Genomic DNA, 8,250 nt, shown 5'->3' with positions numbered 1-8,250 from the left:
AAAAATGGGTTGGAAGTGACAAAAGTTGGTGGTGAGCGAATGAAATTGCCTTGGAACCATCAAAAATTGGTCAGAGAGTGACAAAAGTTGGTTGGAAGAGAGAAAAGTTGGTGAGAAAGTGACAAAAGTTGGTGGTGAGTGAGTGGAGTTGGCTTGGAACCATCAAAAATGGGTTGGAACCATCAAAAATGGGAGGGAACCATCAAAGATAGGTTGGAACCATCAAAAATGGGTTGGAAATGACAAAAATGGCTCGGAAGAGACAAAAGTTGGTGTTGAGCCAATGGAGTTGCCTTGGAACCATCAAAAACCAGGTTGGAAGTGGCAAAAATGGGTTGGAATTGGTGAAAATGGGTTGGAAGAGACAAAAATGCGATGGAAGAGAGAAAAATTGGTGGGAAAGTGACAAAAGTTGAGGGAGAGTGAATGGCATTGGATTGGAACCATCAAGAATGGTTTGAGAGTGACAAAAACGGGTTGGAAGTGACAAAAATGGGTTGAGAGTGACAAAAATGGGTTGGAAGTGACAAAAACGGGTTGGAAGTGACAAAAATGGGTGGGAAAGGCACGAAAATTGGTGTTGAACCAATGGAATTGGCTTGGGACCATCAAAAATGGGCTGGGATCGGTGAAAATGGATTGAAGAAGACAAAAGTTGGTGGTGAGCGAATGAAATCGCGTTGAAGCCGTCAAAAATGGGTTGGAAGAGACAAAAGTTGGTGGTGAGCGAATGCAATTCACTTGGAACCATCAAAAATGGGTTGGAAGTGATGAAAATGGGTTGGAAAAGACCAAAGTTGGTGGCAAAGCGACAAGAGTTGGTGGTGAGTGAAAGGGATTGGCTCAAAACATCAAAAACGGGTTGGAAGAGACAAAAGTTGGTGAGAAATTGAGAAAAGTTGGCGATGAACAAATGGAATCGGCTTCGAACATCAAAAAATGGGTTGAGAGCACCAAAAGTTGGTGGTGAGTGAGTGGAATTGCCTTGGAACCATCAAAACTGGGTTGGAATTGGTAAAAATGGGTTGGAAAATGTGAAAGTTGGTGGGAAAGCGCTAAAAGTTGGTGGTGAGCGAATGGAATTGGCTTGGAACCATCAAAAATGGGTTCGAGAGTGACAAAAACGGGTTGGAAGTGACAAAAACTGGTGGAAAACCAATCAAAATGGTTTGAGACCACCAAAAATGGCTTGAAGCCACCAAAACATGGGCGACACTTGACAGAAAATTTTGAAATAGTCCAAAAATGGGTGAAACTGTTAAAAATTTGTCAGAACCCAAGAGGAAGGTTTTGAAATTATCAAAAAAATGAGTGAAACCATCAGGACTCGGTCGAAACACTACAGAAAGGTCTTGAAACCACCAAAAATTGATGTAAATTGAACAGAAAGGTCTTGAAACATCAAAAATTGGTTGAAACCACCAAAAATTGTTTGAGACCATCAAGAAATGGTGAAAAGTCAACAGAGAGGTCTTGAAACCATCAAAAATGGACTTAAACTGACCAAAAATGGCTTGAAATGCCAAAAATTGGTATAAATCCAACAGAAAGGTCTTGAAGCCACCCAAAATGGTTTAAAACCATCAAAAATTGGTCAAAACTCGATGGAAGGGTCTTGAAACCATCGAACATTGATTGAAACCGCCAAAAATGGTTTGAAATCATCCAAAATGGTCAAAACTCAATGGAATAGCCTTGAAACCGTCAAAAATTGATTTAAACCATCAAGAAATAGTAAAAACTCAACAGAAAGGTCTTGAAACCATCAAAAGTTGGTTTGAAATCACCACAATTGGCCTAAACCCACCAAAAATGGCTTGAAAATACCAAAAATTGGTGGAAAACCAACAGAAAGGTCTTGGAACCGCCAGAATTTGGTCCAAACCCAACGTAAAAGTCTTGAAACCACCAAAAATTGGTTTGAAACCACCGAAATTTGGTCTGAACCCAACAGAAAAGTCTTGAAACATCAAGAATTGACCGAAACCCACCAAAGATAGTTTGAAACCACCAAAATTTGGTCTGAACCCACCAAAATTGGCTTGAAACCACCAAAAATTGGTGTAAACCCAACGACAAGGTCTTGAAACCATCAAAAATTGGCCTAAAAGCACAAAAACCCCCAGAATTTCTTCTAAACCCAATGGCCAGGTCTTAAAATCCTCAAAAAATGTGTTTAGAAATGACCAAACTTTGGTTAAAAGCCAACAGAAGGGTCTTGAAACCATCAAAAATTGGTCTAAACCCGCCAAAGTTGGTTGAAACCTTCAAAATTTGGTCAGAACTCAATGGAAGGGTCTTGAAACCATCAAAAATTGGTTTGAAAACACCAAAATTTCTTCCAAACCCAACAGAAAGGTCTTGAAACGGTCAGAAATTGAACTAAACCCACCAAAAATGGTTTGAAACCATTAAAAATGGTCAAAACTCAATGGAAAGGTCTTGAAACCACCAAAATTTTGTCTCAACCCACCAGAAAAGTCTTGAAATGTCAAAAATCGATCTAAACCGACCAAAATTGGCTTGATAATGTCCGAAATTGGTGTAAACCCAATGGAAAAGTCTTCAAACATCAAAAAATCATCCTAATATCATGAAAATTGGCTTGGAACCATCAAAAGTTCTTCCAAAGCAAACGGACAGGTCTGAAAACCATTGAAAGTTGGTTCGAAACCCTTCAAAATTGGTCAAAACCCCACAGAAAGGTCTTGAAACATCCAAAATTGTCCTAAACTCAACAAAATTTGCTTTAAACCACCAAAAATGGCTTTAAAATGCCAATAATTGGTGTAAACTCAACAGAGAGGTCTTGAAGTCGTCAAAAATTGGTTGGAACCCACCAAAATTTGGTCCAAATCCAACAGAAAGGTCTTGAAACCACCAAAAATGGTTTAAAGCCGTCAAAAATTGGCCAAAACTCAATGGAAGGGTCTTGAAACCATCAAACATTGGTCATAACCACCCAAAATGGTTTGAAAGCACAAAAAAAAAGGTGAAAACCCAACAGATAAATCTTGAAACCACCAAAAATTGACTTAAACCCACCAAAAAATGGTTTTAAACCATCAAAAAATGTCAAAACTCAACGGAGAGATCTTGAAAGCATCAAAAATTGCTTGAAACCAGCAAGAAATGGTGAAAACTCCACAGAAAGGTGTTGAAACCATCAAAACCTGACCTAAGATGACCAAAAAATGGTTTAAAAATACCAAAATTTTGTCCAAAACCAATGGAAAGATCTTGAAACCATCAAAAATTGGTCGAAACCGCCACAAATGGTTTGAAACCATCAAGAAATGGTCAAAGTTCAATGCAAGGGTCTTGAAACCATCGAAAGTTGACCTAAAGCCACCAAAAATGGTTTGAAACCACCAAAAATTGGTCTAAAACCAACAGGAAGGTCTTGAAAGCATCAAAATTTGTCCTTAAACCACCAAAATGGTTCTAAACCCACCAAAAATTGGCTTTGAAATGCCAAGAATTGGAAACCCAATGGAAAGGTCTTGGAACCACCAAAAATTGCTCTGAAGCCATCAGAAGTGGTTTGAAACCACCAAAATTTGGTCCAAACTCAACAGAAAGGTCCTGAAACCACCAAAAATTGGTGTAAACCCAACGGGCAGGTCTTGAAACCATCAAAAATGGTTTGAAGCCATCAAAAATTGGTCAAAAGTCAGTGGAAGGGTCTTGAAACCATCAAAAACTGAGCTAAACCCACCAAAAATGCTTTGAAATCACCAAAATTTAGTCAAAAAACAACAGGAAGTTCTTGAAACCACCAAAAATTGGTGTGAACCCAACAGAAAGGTCTTGAAACCACCAAAAATTGGTTTGAAACCACCAAAAGTGGTTAAACGCCATCAAAATGCGGTCAAAACCCACCAGAAATGGTTTGAAGCCACCAAAATTTGGTCCAAACCCATCAGAAAGGTCTTGAAACCATCGAAAATTGACCTAAACCCACCAAAAATGGTTCGAAGCCACCAAAAATGACTGCAAAATGCCAAAAATTGGTGCGAACCAAACGGAAAGGTCTTGAAACCACCAAAAATTGGTCAAAACTCAATGGAAGGGTCTTGAAACCGTCAAAAATGGGTCAAAACTACCAAAAATGGTTTGGAATCATCGCAAAAAGGTCCAAACCCAACAGAATGGTCTTGAAACCACCAAAAAAGGTTTTAAACCATCGAGAAATGGTGAAAACCCCACGGAGAAGTCTTGAAACCGCCAAAAATTGGTCAAAACTACGAAAAATGGTTTCAAACCATCAAAAATCGGTCAAAACTCAATGGAAAGGTCTCGGAAGCCCACCAAAATTTGGGCCGAACCCACCAAAAATGATTTGAAACCACCAAAATTGGTGTGAACCCAACAGAAAGGTCTTGAAGCCATCAAAAATTGGTTGAAGCCACCAAAAATGGTTTAACACCATCAAGAAATGGTCAAAACTCAACAGAAAGGTCTTGAAACCATCAAAAATTGGTTGAAACCACCAAAGTGGTTTAACGCCATCAAAATGCGGTCAAAACCCCCCAAAAATGGTTTGAAGCCACCAAAATTTGGTCTAAAACCCAACCTAAAAGAATTAAAACCACCAGAAATTGGTCGAAACCACCAGAAATTGGTCAAAACTCAACAGAGAGATCTTGAAACATCAAAAATTGGTTGAAACCATCAAGAAATGGTCAAAACTCAATGGGAAAGTCTTGAAACCATCAAAAATTGTCCTAAAACCACCAAAAATGGTTCAAAAATACCAAAATGGCTCCAAACCACCCAAAAGGTCCCGACCCCACCCAAAACCACCTTGACCCCACCCCCGAACCCCAAATCCCCAAAAATCGACGGAAAATCGACGGCGAAACTTCGGAAACGCCAAAAAACGACGGAAAAAAATCCCAAAAAACGACGGAAATTCGGCAAAATCGACGGCGCCGGTGGCACCCCAGAGGATTTGAGAGAAATTTGGGGAAATTTGGGGGAATTCTGGGGAATTTTGGGGTGGATTTCGGGGGGGGGCAGGAGCGGCCGCCGCTGGTTTTATTAGAGAATAAAAAATTCGGGGAGTTTTCCATTTTTGGGGGTTTTTGGGGCGGTGTCGCCAAAACTTGAGGATTTTGACCCCAAATTGGGGAGCTTTGGGGTGGATTTGGTTAAAATTTGAAGTTCTTGGAGTGATTTTCATGATATTTTTATGTCTTGGGGTGGTTTTGATGGAAATTGGACATTTTGGGGTGGCTTTGACCAAAGTTTGCTGATTTTGATGAAAGTTTGAGGGATTTGGGGAGGCTTTGAGCAAAATTTCCAATTTGGGGTGGGTTTTGGTGGAGATTTGTGGGGTTTGGGTTGGTTTTGATGAAAATTTGAGGTTCTTGGGCTGAATTTGACCAAGATTCGCTGATTTTGACCCCAAATTTTGCTGTGTTTGGCCAAAAGTTTAGAATTTTGGGTGGTTTAGGTTCAAATTTGAAGATTTTTGGTGGTTTTGATGGAAATTATTGGGGTTTGACCCAAAATTGGAGAGTTTGGGATGGGTTTGGTGAAAACTTGGGGATTTTGATGACAATTTCAGGTTCTTGGGCTGATTTTGACCAAAATCGAGGAGTTTTGGGGTGGTTTGATGAAAATTTGAAGTTTTGGGGGTGGATTTGACCAAAATTAGAGGTTTTTGGGTGAATTTGACCAAAAATTGGAGATTTTGACCCAATTTTGCTATTTTTGGTGAAAATATTTGGGATTTTGGGGGGTTTTGACCCAAATTTTAGAATTTTGACCCAAATGTTAGAATTTTGGGTGATTTAGGTCCAAATTGGAAGATTTTGGGTGGTTTTGATGGAAATTGGAGTGATTTGACCCAAAATTGGAGAGGTTTGGGGTGGTTTTGGTGGAAATTTGAGGTTCTTGGAGTGATTTTGACCAAAATTGGAAAGTTTTGGGGAAGTTTTGTTGAAATTCTGGAGTTCTTGGGGTGGTTTGGGTGAAAATTTGAAGTTCTTGGAGTGGTTTCAACCAAAATTTGAAGATTTTGGGTGGTTTGGATGAAATTTTGAGGTTCTTGGGGTGGTTTTGATGAAGCTTTGAAGTTTTGGGGTGCTTTTGACCAAAATTTAGAAGTTTTGGGTTGGTTTTGATGAAAATTTGAGGCTCTTGGGGCAATTTTCACCCTAATTTGCTGCATTTCTCCAACATTTAAGGGATTTGGGGTGGTTTGGGTCAAAATTTGAGGATTTTGGGTGGTTTTGACAAAATTTGAGGGGTTTGACCCCAAAATTGGAGAGGTTTGGGGTGGTTTGGGTGAAAATTTGAGGTTCTTGGGGTGATTTTGACCAAAATTTGCTGATTTTGACCCAAATTTTAGAATTTTGACCCAAATTTCAGAATTTTGCGTGGTTTAGGTCCAAATTTGAAGATTTGGAGTTTTGACGAAAATTGTTGGGGTTTGACCCAAAATTGGAGAGGTTTGGGATGGATTTAGTGAAAATTTGGGGGTTTTGGTGAAATTTGAGGTTCTTGGGGTGATTTTGGACCAAAATTTGCTGATTTTGATTAAAAAATTAAGAATTTGGGGTGGTTTAGCTCCAAATTTGAGGATTTTGGGTGATTTTGGTGCAAATTGTTGGAGCTTGAAGCAAAAATTGGAAGTTTTGGGATGGGTTTGACCAAAATGAGGAGTTTTGGGGTGGTTTTGATGAAAATTTTGGGGTTTTGGTGAAAATTTGAAGTTCCTGAAGTGATTTTGATCAAAATTGGAGGTTTTGGGGTGGTTTTGATGAAATTTTGAGGTTTTTGGGTTTGTTTTGACCAAAATTTGCTGATTTTGATCCAAAATTTGCTGATTTTGATCCAAAATTTGCTGATTTTTACCAAAATTTGAGGGGTTTGGGTTGGTTTTGACCAATTTTTGAATTCTTGGGGCGGTTTTGGGGTGGTTTTGATGAAATTTTGAGGTTCTTGGGTTGTTTTTTACCGAAATTTGCTAGGATTTTGATTCAAAATTTGCTGATTTTGATCCAAAATTTGCTGATTTTTACCAAAATTTGAGGGCTTGGGGTGGTTTTGACGAAATTTTTGAATTCTTGGGGCGGTTTTGGGGTGGTTTTGGTGAACGTTTGAGGTTCTTGGGGTGGTTTTGGAGCAAAATTTGCTGATTTTGACCCAATTTTGGTGCATTTGGCATCAACAGTGAAGTGGGAGTCACTGGGATGGGGATACTGGGAGAACTGGGAGTTACTGGGAGTGAACTGGGAGCAAACTGGGAGTGAACTGGGAGTTACTGGGAGTTACTGGGATGGGGATACTGGGAGCACTGGGAGTTACTGGGAGTGAACTGGGAGCAAACTGGGAGTGAACTGGGAGAACTGGGAGTGAACCAGGAGCAAACTGGAGTGACTGGGAGAACTGGGAGTTACTGGGATGGGGATACTGGGAGAACTGGGAGTTACTGGGAGTGAACCAGGAGCAAACTGGGAGCGAACTGGGATTTACTGGGATCGACTGGGATGGGGGGTACTGGGAGCACTGGGAGCAAACTGGGAGTGAGGTGGGATTTACTGGAGCAAACTGGGATTTACTGGGATCGACTGGGATGGAGCTGCTGGAGATACTGGGAGTGAACCGGGAGCAAACTGGGAGTTACTGGGATTTACTGGGAGTTATTGGGATGGGGATACTGGGAATGAACTGGGATTCACTGGGAGTTACTGGAATTGATTGGGAGCTACTGGGAGTGAACTGGGAGTTACTGGGAGTCACTGGGAATAACTGGGAGTTACTGGGAGCGAACTGGGAGTTACTGGGAATAACTGGGAGTGAACTGGGAGTGGCTGGGAGTGAACTGGGAGTTACTGGGATTGAACTGGATTGACTGGGAGTGGCTGGGAGTGACTGGGAATGAACATGAAGCTACTGGGAGTGAACTGGGAGCTACTGGGAGTGAACTGGGAATGAAATGGGAGTGAACTGGGGATGAACTGGGAGCCACTGGGATTTACTGGGAGTGAACTGGGAACTACTGGGAGTAATTGGGAGCTGCTGGGGTGGGGATACTGGGGATACTGGGAATAACTGGGAGCTACTGGGAATGCACTGGGGTGGGATACTGGGGATACTGGGAATAACTGGGAGCTACTGGAATGCACTGGGAGTTACTGGAAGTTACTGGGGGTCACTGGGATGTACTGGGAGTCACTGGGAGTGACTGGGTGTGAACTGGGACCCACTGGGAGCACTGGGATGGGGTCACTGGGACAC

This window comes from Melozone crissalis, unplaced genomic scaffold (assembly GCF_028551555.1).
Source record: "Melozone crissalis strain CALT ecotype California unplaced genomic scaffold, PUWL_Pcris_2 ptg000613l_1, whole genome shotgun sequence".
Taxonomy (NCBI): Eukaryota; Metazoa; Chordata; class Aves; order Passeriformes; family Passerellidae; genus Melozone; species Melozone crissalis.
The sequence above is the reverse complement of the archived record's forward strand: the minus strand, read 5'-3'. Positions refer to the sequence as shown.